Source organism: Canis lupus, chromosome X (assembly GCF_048164855.1).
Source record: "Canis lupus baileyi chromosome X, mCanLup2.hap1, whole genome shotgun sequence".
NCBI lineage: Eukaryota > Metazoa > Chordata > Mammalia > Carnivora > Canidae > Canis > Canis lupus.
The window spans coordinates 92,154,328-92,172,732 of NC_132876.1; the positions used below are offsets into that span (position 1 = coordinate 92,154,328).

Sequence of the window (18,405 nt, forward strand, 5' to 3'; positions counted from 1 at the left end):
TATATTAAGAAATTGGAAATATCTAAAATAAATCACCTAACCTTATACACCTCAAGGAACTAGAAATTAAGCTCAAAGTTAGCAAAAGGAAGGAAATAAATAATAAGTATCAGCAGAAATAAATGACATAGAGACCAGTAAAACAATAGAAAAGAATCCATGAAACTAAGAGCTGGTTCTTTGAAAAGATGAATAAAATTGACCAACCTTTAGCTAGACTAAGAAAAAAAAGAAGACTCAAATATATAAAATTAAAAATAAAAGAGGTGACATTACAACTGCTACTACAGAAACACATAGAAACATGAGACTACTATGAAAAACTATATGCCAACAAATTACATAACTTAGAAGAAATGGACACAACCTGCCAAGATTGAATCAGGAAGAAATAGAAGTCTGAACAGACCAATATGAGTAGAATTTAATGAGCAGAGATTTAATAATGAGTAAAGATTTAATCAGTAATCCAAAAACTCCCAACACTGAAGACTCCAGGACTAGATAGCTTCATTGGATAATTCTATCAATTTAAAGAAGAATGAACCCAAATCCTCTTCAATTTCTTCTTAAATATTAGCAGGAGGCAACACTTCCAAACTCATTCTACAAATCCAACATTACCTTGATACCAAAACCAGGTAAAGCTACCATAAGAAAACTATAGACCAATGTCCCTGATGAATATAGATGTGAAAATTCTCAATGAAATATTATCAAATTGAATTTAAGAACACATTAAAAGGACTGTACATGTGGGGTTTATCTTTGGGATGCAAAGATAGTTCAACATATGCAAATCAATAAACGTAGTATATCACATTAACAAAATGAAAGATAAAAATCACATAATCCTCTCAATAGACACAGAAAAATAATTTGACAAAATACAACATTCTTTCATGATAAAAACCATAAACACATTGGGTATAGAAGGAACATACCTCAACATAATAAAGCCCATACATGACAAACCCTCAGCTAACATTATACTTGATGGAGAAAAACTGAAATCTTTTCCTCTGAGATCAGGAACAAGACTACTCCTATATAATATACTACTTGGAAAGGAAGAAGTAATATTGTCACTACTTGCTGATGATATGATCTTAAATATAGAAGATCCCAAAGAGTTGATCAAAAAACTACTGGAATTGGCACCTGAGTGGCTCAGTTGGTCAGGCATCTGCCTTCTGCTCAGGTCATGATTCCAGGGTCCTGGGATCAAACCCCACATCCAGCTCTCTGCTCAGTGGGAATCCTGCTTCTCCCTCTTCTGTTCCCCCACTGTGCTCTCTGGCTCTCTCTGTCAAATAAATACAATCCTAAAAAAAAACTACTGGAATTAATGATTTCAGTACATTTGCTGGATACAAAATTAATGTACAGAGATCAATTCCATTCCTTTACACTAATGATGAAACATCTGAAAAATACATTTAAAAACTATCCTATTCACAATAGCATCAAAAACAAAATAATTAGGAATATATTTAACCAGGGAAGTAAAAGACCTGTACTAGGAAAACTACAAGACTTTGCTGAAAGAAATCAAAGAAGACACAAATATAAAAACATCCTATGTTCATGAACTGGAAGAATTAATATTATTAAAATGTTCATATTAACTAAAATCACCTGTTGGTTGGAATGTAAGTTAGTCAATCACTATGAAAAACAATATGAAAGTTCCTCAAAAAATTAAAAATGATCTACCATATGATCTAGTGATTCCACTTCTGAGTATATACCCAAAGGAAATGAAAGCAGGATTTTGAAAAGATGCATGTACTCCCAGGTTTACCACAGCATTATTCATAATAGTCAAGCTATGGAATGCCCATATATGGATACAAATGCCCATCAATGGGGGTGCTTTGGTGGCTCAGTGGTTGAGCATCTGCCTTTGGCTCAGGGCATGATCCCAAGGTTCTGGAATCGAGTCTTGCATTAGGTTTCCCGCAGGGAGCCTGATTCTCCCCCTCTGCCTATTCTTCGGCCTTTCTCTGTGTCTCTCATGAGTAAATAAATAAAATCATTTAAAAAAAATGCCCATCAGTGGATGAATGGATAAAAAAAGATGTGGTATATATGCACAATGTAATATTATTCAGCATGAAGAGGAGAAAATCCTGCCATTTGCGACAACATAAATGGACCTGGAGCACATTATGCTAAGTGAGATAAACCAGACAAAGATAAGTGCTATATAATATCGCTTACATGTGAATCTAAAAAAAGTCAAACCCATAAAAAACACAGAGTAAAATGGTGGTTACTAGGGGATGGAGGCATAAGATTCATACTGTTTATGGGTACAAATGTATAATAAGTGGTGAATAAGCCATAGAGATTTATGCATAGTATAATGAATATAGACAGTAATATGTACCATAATATATAATATGATAAATACCACTACAACAGCAATCATATATTAGTGTATCCAAATAATATATTGTACACTATGAATTCAAACAATGTTATATGTCAAATTTATTCAATAAAAAAATAAATACCCTACACTAAAATTTAGGGGCATTTCTAAATATTAATTAATAGGATTTCTTCTAGAGAATTAGTTTCTTATTGTAATTTTACACGACTTTTCTATGTACCCTTTGGACCTCATAAAAACAATCCTCAGTTCTACTTGCTCATACTATTTGATACAGCAAAATGTGTGTGTGTGTGTGTGTGTTAGTGAAGGGATAGGCAATTAAACTGGCTGCCCTCAAACTGAAAACTATCAGTGCTTCAGTAGATAGCAGCTGGAATCTCAGTTCAGCTTTTTGAACATTTGTTGGGCTGCTTGAAATCTGCCCCCATTCACATCCTGAACATGTATGGTTCACCAGTTAGTGAGAAATCGCAGTTTATATATATAGAACCTAGGGCTCCCTTCTTGATCCTCCACCTCTGGCTCTCTCCTGAGATTTTCCTCCTGACTTCTCTGGTGCTAATGGTCACCCCTACCCTCTCCTCTGGTTCTTCAAACTATTTTTTTTTTTGGTTCTTCAAACTATTAAAGACTATCTTCACTTAAGCTTCCCTGCGACCCCAGCATGATGCATACTGCAACTTGCCCTTAAGCAAAAACAAACCAACAAAAGTGTCTATCAATAGATGAATAAAGAAGATACACACACACACACACACACACACACACACACACACAATGGAATACTAGCCATAAAAGGGAATGAAATCTTGCCATTTACAATAACCTGGATGGATCTAGAGTATAATATTAAGTGAAATAAGTCATAAAAAATAAATATCATATGATTTCATTCCTATGTGGAATTTAAGAAACAAAACAAATGAACAAAGAAAAAAAGAGACAAAAAACTAGATTCTTAAATAGAGAACAAACTAGTGGCTGCCAGAGGGGAGGTGAGGGATGGGTGAAATAAGGGGTATTAAGAATAAACTTCTCTTGATAACTGAGAAATGTATAAAACTGATGAGTCAGTATACTATACACCTGAAACTAACATATTTTTATAATACTTGAATAACAAAATACATTTTAAAAAACTCCTGATAACTCACCTAGTATATTTTTCCTCTTCCTAGTAATGACTACGTTCCAGGATCTGCCTGCTTTTTGGTCATGCTCCAATGCCTTCAGGTAGTTAGTTTTTTTTTTTTATGCTTTATCCAGATATAGTTGTCTGTAGGAAGCTGATCCAATAAAAGCTGATTGACCATTATCAGAAGGCTAGTAAAGGCTGAGCCAGAAGTCTAGGCCATGCCCTGAGAACTGCAGATTTCACCTCTACAAGCCCTCATCTCTTGAGCGTGAACTTAGATGAATGGGGTGGGGAATAAAGGAGAAAAAAAGCAGTGAGGTCATCCAAAGCAGACTGAAGAAAGGATTAATGTCCAAGATGCCAGTAACTATATTATGCATCTATTCATGAATTAAAAATTGCCCCAAAACTTAGTGGCTTAAAATAATAAATGTTCTCCTTAAGATTTTATTTATTTATTCATGAGAGACACATAGAGAGGGGCAGAGACATAAGCAGAGGGAGAAGCAGGCTCCCCAAGAGGAGCCTGATGTGGAACTTGATCCCAGGACCCCAGGATCATGACCTGAGCCAAAGGCATACGCTCAACCACTGAGCCACCCAGGTGTCCCATAATAAACATTCTCTTACAATATCTGTAGGTCAAGGACTTGGGAGCGGCTTATATGACCAATTCAAGCTTACAGTCTCTCATGGGGTTGCAGTCAGATGTTGGCCAGGACTGTAGTCATCTGAAGGCTTGACTGGGGTTGGAGGATCTATTTCCATGATGGCTCACTCACAGGACTGGAAAGTTGGTACTAGTTGTTGTTAAGAGGCATCTGTTCTTCCCTACATGAGCCTCTCCACAATGTTGTTGGCGTATTTTCATAAGATGGTGGTTGGCTTTTCCCAGCAGAAGTTATACAAGAACAAAGTAGAAGTGACAATATCTTTTATGACCTAGCCTCAGAAAACCCCAACACTTTCAAAGTATCATGTTGGTCACAAAGGTGAGCCCCATTCAGTGTGGGAAGGGAGTCTACAAGAGCATGGATACCAAGAAGTGAGAATCACTGGGAGCCAATGTGAAGGCTAGTTTCTACAACATCTAAAATCTTTTATTTTTTTAAGATTTTATTTATTTAGGGACACCTAAATAGGCTCTGAAGTTCCTATTTACAGAGTACACATGTTTTGATGCCAGGACTGACCCTCATGATGATCGCTACAAAACATATCCTAGACTCCAAGGCAGAAGAGCCTGGTCCAGCCCTCAACTACAGCTAGAACTGAGCTCATGGTGGGTGCTGGACCTGGCTCTTCCTGCCTTGGGGTCTAGAAGAGTTCATATAGAAATCATCATGAGTCTCATAAGAAGGCAACAGGATTTCCTAGGGTTGTTAGTTCCATGTGTGGGGCAGTAAAATTCAAAAGAGAGCCTGAGACAGCTTGTTGTTGTCAGAACATAAGGGTGCTTTCAGAGGTAACTGAGGTAATATTTCGTAAAAGTAAAGATAAGGAACCCCTGCAAATCAATTAAAAAACAGAAACAATAAAAAACTGAGCAAAAGACTTGATCAAACAGTTCACAAAAAAGACATATGAATAGCCAGTAAGCACAGGAAAAGATGCTTAGCATCTTTCATCATCAGGGAAATGAAAAATGAAAACCATAAAAAAATACCACTTGACCAGTTAAAATTAAAAAGACCAATATATTCAAATAAAAAAATTTAAAAACCTCAAACGTAGCAAAATGTTAATAATTAGTGAATCTGGGTAACAAGTATTTAGGAATTCTTTTCTTTCTCTCTCTTTTTAGAAAGAGAGCAAGTAAGCATGGCAGGGGCAGGAAGGTGGAGTGGCAGAGGGAGAGGGAGAAAGAGAATTTTAAGCAGGCTCCAAGCCCAGGATAGAGCCTGACATGGGGCTGGGTTTGACAAGCCTGAGATCATGACCTGAACCCAAATCAAGAGTCAGATGCTTAACTGACTATGCCACCCAGGCGCCCTGGGAATTCTTTACTCTCAATGCAACTTTTCTCTAAGTTTGAAATTATTTCAAATTAAAAATAAAAATATATACCATGAAACTAAAACTATTTGTTATCTGGGGAAAAAAGAACCAGTATGAATAAAGTCTCCTTAGGTGGAAAAAAAAAAAAAAAGACGGATAGTGAAAGTGTTGGAAGGAAACAGAACTGGAACTCTCATAAACTGCTGGTAGGAATGTGAAATGCTGAAACAACCTACCTACCTTGGAAAACATCGTTTCTTAAAAAGTTAAACATATAACTTCCTTAAAACCCAACAATCTCACTCCTAGGTATATATTCAAGAGACAAGAAAATGTATATACACAATTGCAGCTTTGTTCATAATAAACGTTAATGGAAATTGCCCAGGAGAACGTTTAAATGGCATGATGCAATACTACCCAACAACAAAAATGTGCAAACTACTGATACATGCAACATATAGATGAAATTCAAAATTATTACCCTGAAAGAAGCCAGACTCAAATGAGTACATAGTGTACAATTCCCTTCACATGAAATTCATTAACAGGCAAAACTAGTCTGTAGTGACAGAAACCAGCACAACAGTGGTTTCATTGATCAGGAAATAAATTGGAAAGGAGCACAAACGAGCATCATGGGGTATTAGAAAACTTCTACCTTGATAGGGATGTAGGTTAAAGCCCAGGTGCCAACAATTTGAGCACCAAAAATGTAATCATGATTAATGTCAACTAGAACCATTAGTCTACAATGATGTAAAATGATCAAAAACCAGAAAGTATGTTTTTAAATGGCATACATAATAACATGAATTGATCACAAAATGCAAGTGTGAGTGCAAGATGTTGCACAGATGATCCTCCACCAAGACTGAAGGGGAAGACTATGAGAAAATGAGTGTCTGATGATGGTCCTTGGCCCAACATTAGAACCACCTAGGTAAGAAGATGTTAAATTAGACTCAGTGTGTGGATTGTGGGGAAATAAGAGTGTATAGAACACTGCATAGGTGGAAGAGAACATATTTTCAAGGACCTGTTGTGAATGCTGTTGTCTCCCCACAGATGAGGACATGGCCTTGTTGATCTTGGTTCAAAGATGGGAAGAGACAGGAATTCCACATCAGTTAACAGCAATATAGCTCACATCATACTAACTCTCCTGCTGATAATTATAACTCTGGAAAAAATATAGAAAAAAGTTGCTCGAATTCACTGGAACTCAATCAATAGCAGGCAAAAACTGGAGAAGATATGACCCTGAAATAATGGAATCACACTGAATGAGCTCCACATGTAGTTGTCTTTTCCTCTGAAGCCTTTTCCATTTGCTTGATGAACTGGACATGGAACTCAAGCAGAAGGCTAGAGTGTCACTGGGTTGAAGATTCAGTGGACAGAGGTAGGATGGTTAGAGAGGCTAAAAACTGAGGAAACAGGAGAGAAGAGAAAGCCATAGTGAAGGAGGCTCTGAATCTGCAGATAAATTTATCTCAAATCTTTAACTGACCCCTGAGTTGTGCATGTATAAAGTTCCAAAGAGTCCAGGTGGGAAAAGAACAGTTGAAGGTGAAAGAGGGGAACAGATATCTCAGCAGCTGGTCAGTGCCTGAGATCAAGTCATGTTCACAGGGCTCACTGAACAGCTTAGGCTTCCATGGAAAGCCCAGGAGTAAAGACTAAGCCTCTGGACTAACATAAGCCAAAATAGACCAGCCCAACAAATCCTAAAACCAAGCTTCCACAAGATTAGGATGATAAACTGGTAACTTAACTATCTGCAAGAATAAAAATGAGGCCAGCCTGTATGGTAAGTATTCCCTCAAGCTAGCAGTTCTCAAACCTTGGAAGACTCCAAAGCACTTTTGTTTGTGTGGGTGATATCTACCAATATTTACGGTGTTATAAATTAAAACTAAGAAGGAAAAAATCTCATTTATAATTGCACCAAGAAGAATAAAATACCTTTAAAGAAAGAATGAAATACTTAGGAAAAAGGAGGGACACCTTGGTGGCTTAGTAGTTGAGCATCTGCCTTTGGCTCAGGGTATGATCCCAGGGTCCTGGGATCGAGTCCCGCATCAGGCTCCCTGCATGGAGCCCGCTTCTCTCTCTGCCATGTCTCTGCCTCTCTCTCTGTATCTCTCATGAATAAATAAATAAAATCTTTTTTAAAAATACTTAGGAATAAGTTTAACCAAGGAGGTGAAAGAACTGTTCACTGAAAACTATAAGATAATGATGAAAGAAATTGAAGAAGACACAAATAAGTGAAAGGTATTCCATACTTACGGATTGGAAGAACTAATACTGGGCAGCCTGGGTGGCTCAGCAGTTTAGCACTGCCTTGGCCCAGGGCGTGATCCTGGAGACCCAGGATTGAGTCCCACATCAGGCTTCCTGCATGGAGCCTGCTTCTCCCTCTGCCTGTGTCTTGGCCTCTCTCTCTCTCTGTGTCTCTCATGAATAAATAAATAAAATCTTTAAAAAAAAAGGAAGAGCTAATACTGTTAAAATGTCCATACAACCCAAAGTAATCTACAAAATCAATGTAATCCTTATCCAAATTCCAATCGCATTTTTTTTCACAGAAATAAAACAAACAATCCTAAAATTTGTGTGGAATCACAAATAGTCAAAGCTATCTTGAGAAAGAACAAAGTTGGAAACACCATGCTCCCTGATTTCAAACTATACTACAAGGTTACAATCATCAAAACAGTATGGTATTAGCATAAAAACAGAACAGTGGAACAGAACAGTCCATAAATAAACCCATACATATAAGGTCAATTAATTTATGGCAAAGGAGTCAAGAACATACAGTGGTGAAAGGATAGCCTCTTTAATAAATGATGTTTGGAAAACTGGACAGCCACACGCAAGAGAATGCGACTGGACCACTATCTTATGCCACAAATAAAAATTAACTCAAAATGGATTGAAGCCTTGAATGTAAGACCTCAAACCATACAACTCCTAGAAGAAAACAGGCAGTAATCTCCTTGATGTTAGTCTTTGAGAAGACTCTTTGGATTTGATTCCAAAAGCAATAGTAACAAAAGCAAAAAGAAAAAGTGGGGACTACATAACTAACAGCTTTTTACACAGCAGAGGAAATAATTCTTTTTAAAAAGGTAACTTACTAAATGGGAGAAGATATTTGCAAATCATATAGCTAAAAAGTAGTATCCAAAATATATAAATAACTCATACAACTCAACGCAAAAACCCCCAAACAATCCAATTGAAAAACGAGTGGAATATCGGAATAGAAATTTTTCCACAGAAGACATACAGATGGCCAACAGGTATGTGAAAAGATGCTCAGCATCACTCATCATCAGGGAAATGCAAATCCAAATCACAATGAGATCTCACCTCACATCTGTCAGATTGGCGAGCATCAGAATGACAAGAAATAAAAGTGTTGACAAGGATGTAGAGGAAAAGGAAACCTCATGCATTGTTGGGGGAATGTAAACTGGTGCAGCCACTATGGAAAACAGTATGGAGATTCCTCAGAAAATTAAAAACAAAACTACCATATGATCCAGCAATTCCACTTCTAGATACTTACCAAAAGAAACAAAATCACTATCTCAAGAAGATATAAGCACTTCCACATTCACTGCAACATTATTTACAATAGTCAAGATATGGAAAGAACCTAAATGTTCATCATTGGATGAATGGATAAAGAAAATGTACACACACACACACACACACACACACACACACACACACGGGACTATTATTCAGCCATAAAAAAATGTGATCTACCCATTTTCAATAGCAACATGGATGGATCTTGAGGACATTATCCTAAGTGAAATAAATCAGAGAAAGATAAATTCCCTATGTTGTCACTTATATTTGTAATCTAAAATGGCAAAGAAGCAAACAAACAAAAAAACCACAAACCCATAGATACATAAGACATATTGGTGGTTGCTGGAGGTGGGAGGTTGGGGGGTGGGTGAGATGGAATAAAGGGATCAAATGGTAGAAATTTCCAGATATAAAATAAGTCATTGAGATTACTGTAAACCACGGCAATTATAGTTAATAATACTGTATTGCATTTGAAAGTTGTTAAGTAAATCTTACAAGAAAAGGATTTTTCTAACCATATAAGGTGACAGATGTTAGACATATTGTAGTCATTTTGCAATATATACAAATATTGAATCATTCTGTTGTACACTTGAAACAATGTCAATTATACCTCAAAAAATAATATGGGTCCAAAAATTATAGCATTCTTGGCATTATATGACAAGTATAACTCAAGAGGAGACTAAAGCAGAAATTTTAAAAAATCTATATTGTAATTCATTTAGAAAAAAGAACCTCATATATTAACATAGATGGATTTTAGAAAACTTATTTTACATTATTTTACATTATTATAAGTGTTGTCAAATTTGCCATAAAAGCAGACAGCTAGATTCTCATATATTTTTCTATTCAGTCTGTTGTAGTATCAGTATATTGCTTTGATTGAACCACATAAAGAAAATCTGGCTTTACAGAGATATATATTTGGAAAAGAGAGGAGTATTTTAATAGCCTATTTATATAATTGGATGTTTTTCTTTGACCCTTCACCAAAACTCAGGAAGTACTACTTCCTTAAAGATTAACATCAACATGAAAAAGTTTTTATGTGCTATTGCATTAAAGTCCATTGGTCTATCTTGCACTCTGAATGGATCTTTTACCCATGTATGATTTTCTAACTTGTACATTGGTCATTTAGAAAATGTTGGTTTGCTGAATCAGGCAAACCTTCCAAAGGTCACTAAAATTTGTTCAACAACGTAAAAAAAGATCATGTTAGTTAAGACCATCATCAATCTAATCAGAAAATTCTCTAAGCATTGGGAAGCTGTCACACTCACAAAGGCATATACAAGTTTTTTAAAATTCAAATTTTCACTTCACAGCTCAAATTTTATAATTATCAATAAGCACCATCAGTTGTTTATCTTGAAGTGACAGGCTCACTTTGTTCATTTTTGAGAAAATGTCCACCTAATCCTCAAGGCCAAGTTACTCTGGTTTATCTGTTGTTCATTCTTAAAAATAATGAAATGAAAAAAATAAAATAAAATAAATAATGAAATAGTGAAAAATGCACCCAGTTCAATTTGCAACTCAAATGCACGAATGTTTTTCCTTATGACAATCTTTATACTTTGGTGTGCACAAAAAATTAAAAACATATGTATTTGAAGGTCAAGATTATATAATGTTAATAATTTGTACTGCTTCATGAAGGACTTTCTTCAATCAAAGTGGTATTTTGTGTTTCTTCAATGAGTGCATAAAGGCAAAGAAACACACTGCCTTGATTCATGCTCAAGTAACTGAAGTTTTACTCACCATTGCTTCTGGACCATTGGTGCAAATGTCAACACAGTGAAAAAAGCAAGTAAGAAAAATCGCTTTGATCTTGCTGACTCCCTGAAAAGGTTTTAGGATACCCAGGAGTCTGCAGACCACACACTGTGAACTACTTCCCTAAACAGAAGTACACTGAGGTTTCTGGAATGGTGATAGAATTCTGGAATGGTGACAGAAGCTTGAGTAGAAAGGAGTGGAGGCCTACCAAAAATATGGCTCTTCTCAACTCTGACAGGATTCATGGAGAGTGTTCCTAGTAGCTGTGTGCCTTGCAGAGACCCAAAGGGCAAGGGAAGTTCCCTTCAAATTTTTTGCATCTGTTCCTGTTTTCTGCAGATATCTTTCTTTCAATAAATTCTATATTCTTCACTAAGTTATTCAGAAACTAAGAGCAGGGACGAGTGGACTCTTGTGGCCCATCAAGAATCCTAACTGTAACAGTGCCCACACACTATTTCATTAAATCTTCACAAAAAGTCACAAATATATTTCCTTCTAGCTTCACTTGCCTTTAAACAACATTGAGACTCAGAGTCACAGAATAAACACTGGAAGGGTCTTAGCTTAGTGCCCTAAGGCGAGGGGCATGTCTTTTGCAATAGGTGCACAGAATTTGGATTTTTTGCTTCATCTGTTTGTCTCCCTATCAGAAGTGACACGTTTTCTACCAGGATGGGGCTGTACTTCGGCAGCAGTGCTCTGAGACTAACAGCCTGATTTCAAATAGAAATGAAATGCTGTCCATCTGTCAGACCACAGGTCAAATCCGAATCCTTCTCTCCGAGTATCTTCCAATGTGTCTCTTAGTTTCATGGAATTCCATTTGATTCTCGGGTGGGCTATTGAGTTTCTGATGCCTTCTGAGACTAAGGATGAAATCAAAAGCTTGATGAGAGGAGCCATCTCTTTCTTGGAAAATTGGAATGAGAAGAAATCTTTTCATTTCTCAAAAAGTGGCAGCCATTTTAGAAGATGGTCTTGGGGGCAGCCTGGGTGGCTCAGCGGTTTAGTGCTGCCTTCAGCCCAGGGTGTGATCCTGGAGACCTGGGATCAAGTCCCATGTCAGGCTCCCTGCATGGAGCCTGTTTCTCCCTCTGCCTGTGTCTCTCTCTGCCTCTCTCTCTCTCTCTCGCTCGCTCTGTGTCTCTCTCATGAATAAATAAATAAAATCTTTATTTATTTTTTTTAAAAAGAAGATGGTCTTGGGAAGGGACTGGGTTCCGGGACCCTCTGAAGCAATGCATCTCAGAGTGTAGTCCTCCAACTGGCTGCTGGTTCCTGGACCATTTGCTACTGGTTCACAAAGAAATAGGGAGCTGGTCCCAGAATGCAAGTCAACAGTGTCAATAAATGCAGTATTTGGTTTGGTTGATATGTTTTGATAGTAAAACTTTCTCAACGAAGGAGGCAGCATATTGGTTTTTTTAAAGATTTTATTTATTTATTCATGAGAGACAGAGAGAGAGGCAGAAACACAGGCTGAGAGAGAAGCAGGCTCCATAGGGGGAGCCCAATGTGGGACTCGATCCCTGGTCTCCAGGATCACATCCTGGGCTGAAGGCAGATACTTAACCAGTGAGCCACCCAGGCGTCCCAACAGCATATTGATTTTAAGTTCTGAGGTCAGCTCCTTATGTTATTATGGACCAGTGCTCTAAGTAGCATTGCTCTAGAGGAGAACCAGAGGTGAGAAACTTGTTCCCTTGTCTCTATGGGGACAATTAGAAATTAGGAAAAGGAAATACAATAGACTTTTCCAAAGACACAGTAGCTCTTATACTTGCCTGACTAGACTCAGTCATTGCTCAATTTCTGTAATAAGTCAGCCTATGCAGTTCCAATCAATAATTTTGCTAAAGGACTGATAAATTCTAGACAGGCAGCCGAGATTAAGTAATGCCTTAGGCTATAAATAAGGCCATCTATTAAAAATGGGCTCAGCCAAAATAGATGCCAGTTGTTACATAGCTAACTGCAATTTCTGGGAAATCTGATTGTTCCCAGACTTGTAGACCATTCTCTTCTTGCAGAAATCTCTGAACTCAGTTCATGTTGAGTCACAAATAACAACAATATTGCTTCACAAAAAGCAAATTTGTACTTACACTGGTAGCATTTGCATTAGAGTTCTTTCGTAAGAAATGGAATGACTAAGGGGATCCCTGGGTGGCGCAGCGGTTTGGCGCCTGCCTTTGGCCCAGGGCGCGATCCTGGAGACCCGGGATCGAATCCCACGTCGGGCTCCCGGTGCATGGAGCCTGCTTCTCCCTCTGCCTGTGTCTCTGCCTCTCTCTCTCTCTCTCTCTGTGACTACCATAAATAAATAAAAATTAAAAAAAAAAAATTTAAAAAAAAAAAAAAAAAAAAGAAATGGAATGACTAAATAGCATTTGAATGTTTTAGCCCTGGGGTAACAACTAGGAATCCTGGGCAAGGCCATGACCTTCTTGTTCACCACCCATCTCAAGACTGAGAAAGAACATCTAGGTACTTAGGAAGAATCAGTGTTGACTCTGATTTTTGAGCTTTATTCTGAACATACAATCTATCACACCACTACACCATATCTGTCTTTGAGATGAGCTGTACTATGAATGCTAATCATCCAATGATTCATTCATTCACCAGGAATATATCACAACCAGCGTAGTTCATTGATTCTAAGATGCACATTTTTTTTCCAACATTTTAACATCTCTGAAGTGGGGAGTGTCTTACAATCAATGGCATCCTTTTTAGTCAAAGTCCTGTTGGAGAAACAGCAGACTCAAATGGGAATCGGAGAGGACATAATGAAAGAAATATAATGCTATGGGCATGATAAAAGAAGCCTGTAGGTAGTACTGTAGCATGTCGAAGCTAGCAGCATCAAAGGATGTTTACCACCCTAGGCTTGAAGGGTAAAGGGAGGGAATGAGTAGTAGAACTCAGAACTGTAGGTATAGTTTTAGAACAGACCGCCTACGAGGAGCTGTGGCAGAGGAACACAGCCTCCAACAGCCTTCAGCACTGCAGGGAGGGAGTATGGGGAATAAATACCCTGAACTTTCTCTCCTCTTGTCTAATCTAGCACTATTGGCTCCAGTTGGTCAAACTCAACTGAAAACCAGAGGGCAAAGGGGCAAAGCATAAAGCAGTTTGGAAAAGCACTTGCCACATAATAGGTGCTCAATGAATGTCACTTTTGAATCCTTCCCTTGTCACTACCTATAATCCTTCCCTTGTTACTACCTATAATTTATTCACTACCTATAATTTAATTTATTCACAGGAAGCTATGGTGTCAGGGTTCAGATTTACAGGAAGATAAGTGAGCAAAAACCACAATGATGGTCAGATGCAGTAGCTGAGCACCAAGAAGGGCTGTGTTCAACGTCATCCTAGCCTTAGAAACAAAACCCACATACTCATTCAATCTATGTGTGTCAGTTCACCAAGTGTGCTTTTCTCTGAAGACAATAAGTACAAAAATAGGACGAATAGGTGACATACAATCAATCTTCAAGGATATACAATCCATCTTCAAGTACCAAGGAATAACTGGTAATGGAACACATTAGAGATATTAGGAAAGTGAATTTAATGAAAAAGACATTAAAATTTGCAGCAAGTACAGGGTGGCACAAAGCTTTGGTTTAGGTCACATATTCCATACAGAAGCTTTAAAGTAGGCATGTTAAACATTTAAGTATTATTACTAATTTTGCACTGAATGTGGCAAGACAAGTAAATAGGAGTTGTTTGTAGCCAACAATAAAACCAAGAAAACTAGCAAAATGAATGCAGCCCTCCCATAATCTTCAGGGGATTTTAAAAAATGTTACTGTTTCCTAGAGTTTTCCATCCTTTTATCTTTACTTAAAAACAAAGACTGTATTGTACACTTAAAAATGTGTTAAGAGGATAGATCTCACATTGACTGCTCTTACCGCAATTTTAAAAAAGCCACAAATGAACTATCAAGCCACAAAAAGACATAGAGAAACCTTAAATGCATATCAATAAGTGAAACAAGCAAGTCAGAAAAGGCTATATATACCATATGATTTCAATTCTATGACATCTGAGAAAAGGCAGAGACTACAGAGACAGTAAAAAGATCAGTGGTTGCTACAGGTTGGAGCAGAGAGCATTTTAATGGCATGGAAACTATTCTGCATGATAATGTAATTGTAGATACATGATATTTTGCATTTCTCAAAACTCACAGAACTGTAAAACACCAAGAATGAATCCTAATATAAACTATGGACATTAATTAATAATGATGTACCAATACTGGTTTGTCAATTGCAATTAAATGTACCACACCAAGATGTTCGTTATAGGAGAAACTTGTAGGAGAGGGGCCAGTGGTGTATGGGAACTCTCTGTACTTTCTGCTCAATTTTTCTGTAAACCTCATACTGGTGTGATAAATAAAATCTATTGATTTAAAAGCAAACACAAAGATCAATTTCCTATTCGAGCAGTTTAGGAGAGTAAACTGACAGCCAAAGTAGGTGGGTGCCTTTGTCCCTACAAAGCAGAAATGAACATACTCACATGTAGGTGACCCAGCCTTTAGCAGTCTGGGAAATTACCCCTTATTTCTTCGCAAGAAGAGCCCCCATTCCAATGTCCCAGTGACCCAATGATCTTTAGCTGCTCTTAGGATATTGAAAGTGTGTCTTCCTTCTCCAGCCCACTAACCTCTCAGACTCAACTTGTCTTGAGTTGAGACCACCAACCTGTAGCCTTAGAATGGGGATCTAGTGCATTTAGTTGGGCTGATTCTTGCATTGATGATGTAGTGCCCCTCTAAGAGGTTCTTTAAATATTTGTAAAACACTTATTTTTGAGAAACACCTGCCTAGTAGAAGGGGAACAAAGGAAATCCCCAATGAAGGCAACCCCCCTTACTCTATGCCCCATTCAACAAAACAAAAGCCTTGTCTCCAAATAGACCTTCCTTAGAATTTATCAACCATGAATTGCTCTTCAGGCATGGGGTCCTCTCTTCATTTATCTACTGAAACAAACATTATTTCTTTCTGCTAATACCATACTCTTCCTTAGAGAAGTTCACTATCTCATTACCTTTTCAGGGATGTTTAGTGCCCCCTTTTAACTTGGCACCCTGGGAAGTAGCCAGGACAGCCCCCATCCAACCCCATAAATTGGCTTTGTGCATTCAGATGCTTTGCAAGCATATGACTGTAACAGAGCTGGGTTAGGAGGTGAACGGAAAAAGCTGAAAATTAATACTATTTCCATTAATCCATGTGGGAAAAAAAGCCTTATGGGCATCTCCTAAGGTTCTTGTATATACCCCGTCAGAGGAACAATGTAAAAAGATATTTAGGAATTAAGGAGGACAAATTAATTGGAAGTGATGAGGCAGGTCAAAAGCAAAAAGAGCCAAGAGAGCCTAGATGTCTATTTCTTCACATCAACTGAAAGCCAAAGATCTCCCTTCAAAAATGTCCATTTATGAATAATGGATATGGGGAAATTATAGAAAAGAGCCATAAATGATGGACATAAACTGCCTTGTAATGGACTGGCACCCTCCTTTCCTTGTTTCTGAATGTGATTTAAAAAGTTGTCCTGTTGAGACTCATCACTTCTCATGGATTTGCACAAAACATTTCAACTTTCTTAAGACAAGACGAACCTTTGGCTAAGTAGGAAAAAAAATGCACAGAATGAGCAACCAGATTTCTTCCCCCAAAGTAAGGAGACCTAACAATAAAGGGGGGTGAAACTAAAATATTTAGATTCAAACACATATCCAGTTCCCTGTTCTTCTATAAGGAGACATCGTTTTCCTCACAAATGTCAGTGATTTAAACTTTTGCTTTAACTATAATAATATTTTATTTGCTTGCTGTATTAATTTGTGCCTCAACCAAGGAAAAAGGGAAACAGAGGTAAGTCTCCTTTTGTGCTGAAATACTAGAGAGACAAATATGACCTACTACCCTATATGAGTGTTTTGTCATTTACAGGCAATACTAACTATATATTCCACTTCCCTTTTCCAACTATGAAAGAAACCCTCTACCAGAATAGTTTGATCAATTTTAGTGAGGTAAATGAGGTACAACTGCTAATCTTTAAACACTATGCATTCTTCAAAGTGACAACAGCAGTTTGTATTTCTATGGACTTTGTTTCAACAGAATGGTGCCTTTCCTTCTGCAAATGAAAAACATGATTCTGAACATCTCTGTGAGGAAGGCAGGTCTGATCTCCCTGGCATGAAGGATAGGCCTTACAATAGAAGAGGGTGTCCTTACAGAGAGAGATGGTCCTTACAATGGAAGAAGGTGTCAAAGAAAAGTGTGGCAACATGGTTTGCTTGCAGATTCCACAACCTATTAACAAAAAATTGACCACAGTTTTTCTCTCCATCAAACACATTTTGAAATATTTATTATCTAGTCAGATGAAGCAGGAAAGAAATTCCAGCCTAAAAATAAATAAATTACTATCACCCATGATGGTAACATAAGCACAAAATAAGGGTTGTTTTTTTCCTTTTTCTTTTTCTTTCTTGTATCTCTGCTGTACACTGGAAACCACTTCAGTATACATAGAATGATTAAGCCCTAACAAAGCATTCAGGAAAAGAAGGGCCTAAGAGATTATGAACCAGAGAGTGCTGTAGCTAGCTCGCCAATGACCTTCTCCCCCCATGGTGCGTTAAAATTTACAAAGCAGATTTACATATATTACTTTATTTCATGTCTTCCGTAACTCCAAGTTACCCCAATTATTCCTATTTTACAGGCAAATAGATCAAGGCCTAGATCGGATAATTGACTGGACTGAGGTCACATAGTTGAGAAGTAGTCAAGACTTGAGCTAGTATCACCTGAGCCCGAGGTTAGGCTCCTTCCACCTCACTGTGGTTGCCTTGCAACAAGCAGTGTCCAGGTTAGCCAAATCCATCATGACACAGAGTTAGTCCAAATAATATAGTCAAGTTCTTTTTTCCTCTAAAGCAGTGTTTCTCAAACTGTGATCCATTTGTATCAGAATCACCCAAGAAGCTTGAAAAAAATGACGGAAATTCCTGGAGATTTTGTTCAGCAGGTTTGGAACACTGCTTTGGAATCAATGTGTTAAATCCACACTCCACATGAGTCAGATAATCCTTTGGAATCCTTGATATGACCCAATTTCCATGGTCGTTGTTCAAAGTTTGCCAGATCCGATTATTTGCTATAGTGTTGCCTATGCAGATCTCCTCCTATTTGTCTTAATTTCAGAAGCCATAAATGATACCTTTGTATAAGGAAAGCCCTTCTGCCGACTTCTAAAGGCAATGCTCAGTTTAATGTGAAATCTCTACATGGAACAAAAAATAAACATTGGTCACAGTCCCAAATGCCATAGGCTTTTACTCTGAGGTACTTCTGGGATGACTTGATATTTCAGTCTACTTTGTTCCTAAAAGTGAGATTTGCCCATA

General features: G+C 37.6%; 1 protein-coding gene across 6 annotated transcripts in view; it reads right to left on the reverse strand.

Moving 5' to 3' along the window:
- Nucleotides 1-14,509: 14,509 nt before the first annotated feature.
- SYTL5 (synaptotagmin like 5) overlaps nt 14,510-18,405 on the reverse strand; it is a 241,191-nt gene continuing 237,295 nt past the window's right edge. For all 6 annotated transcript variants that reach the window (XM_072815151.1, XM_072815150.1, XM_072815152.1 and 3 more), the window contains one exon: nt 14,510-18,281. The gene's annotated coding sequence lies outside the window, so the exon portion shown is untranslated. The remainder of the gene's footprint in view (nt 18,282-18,405) is intronic.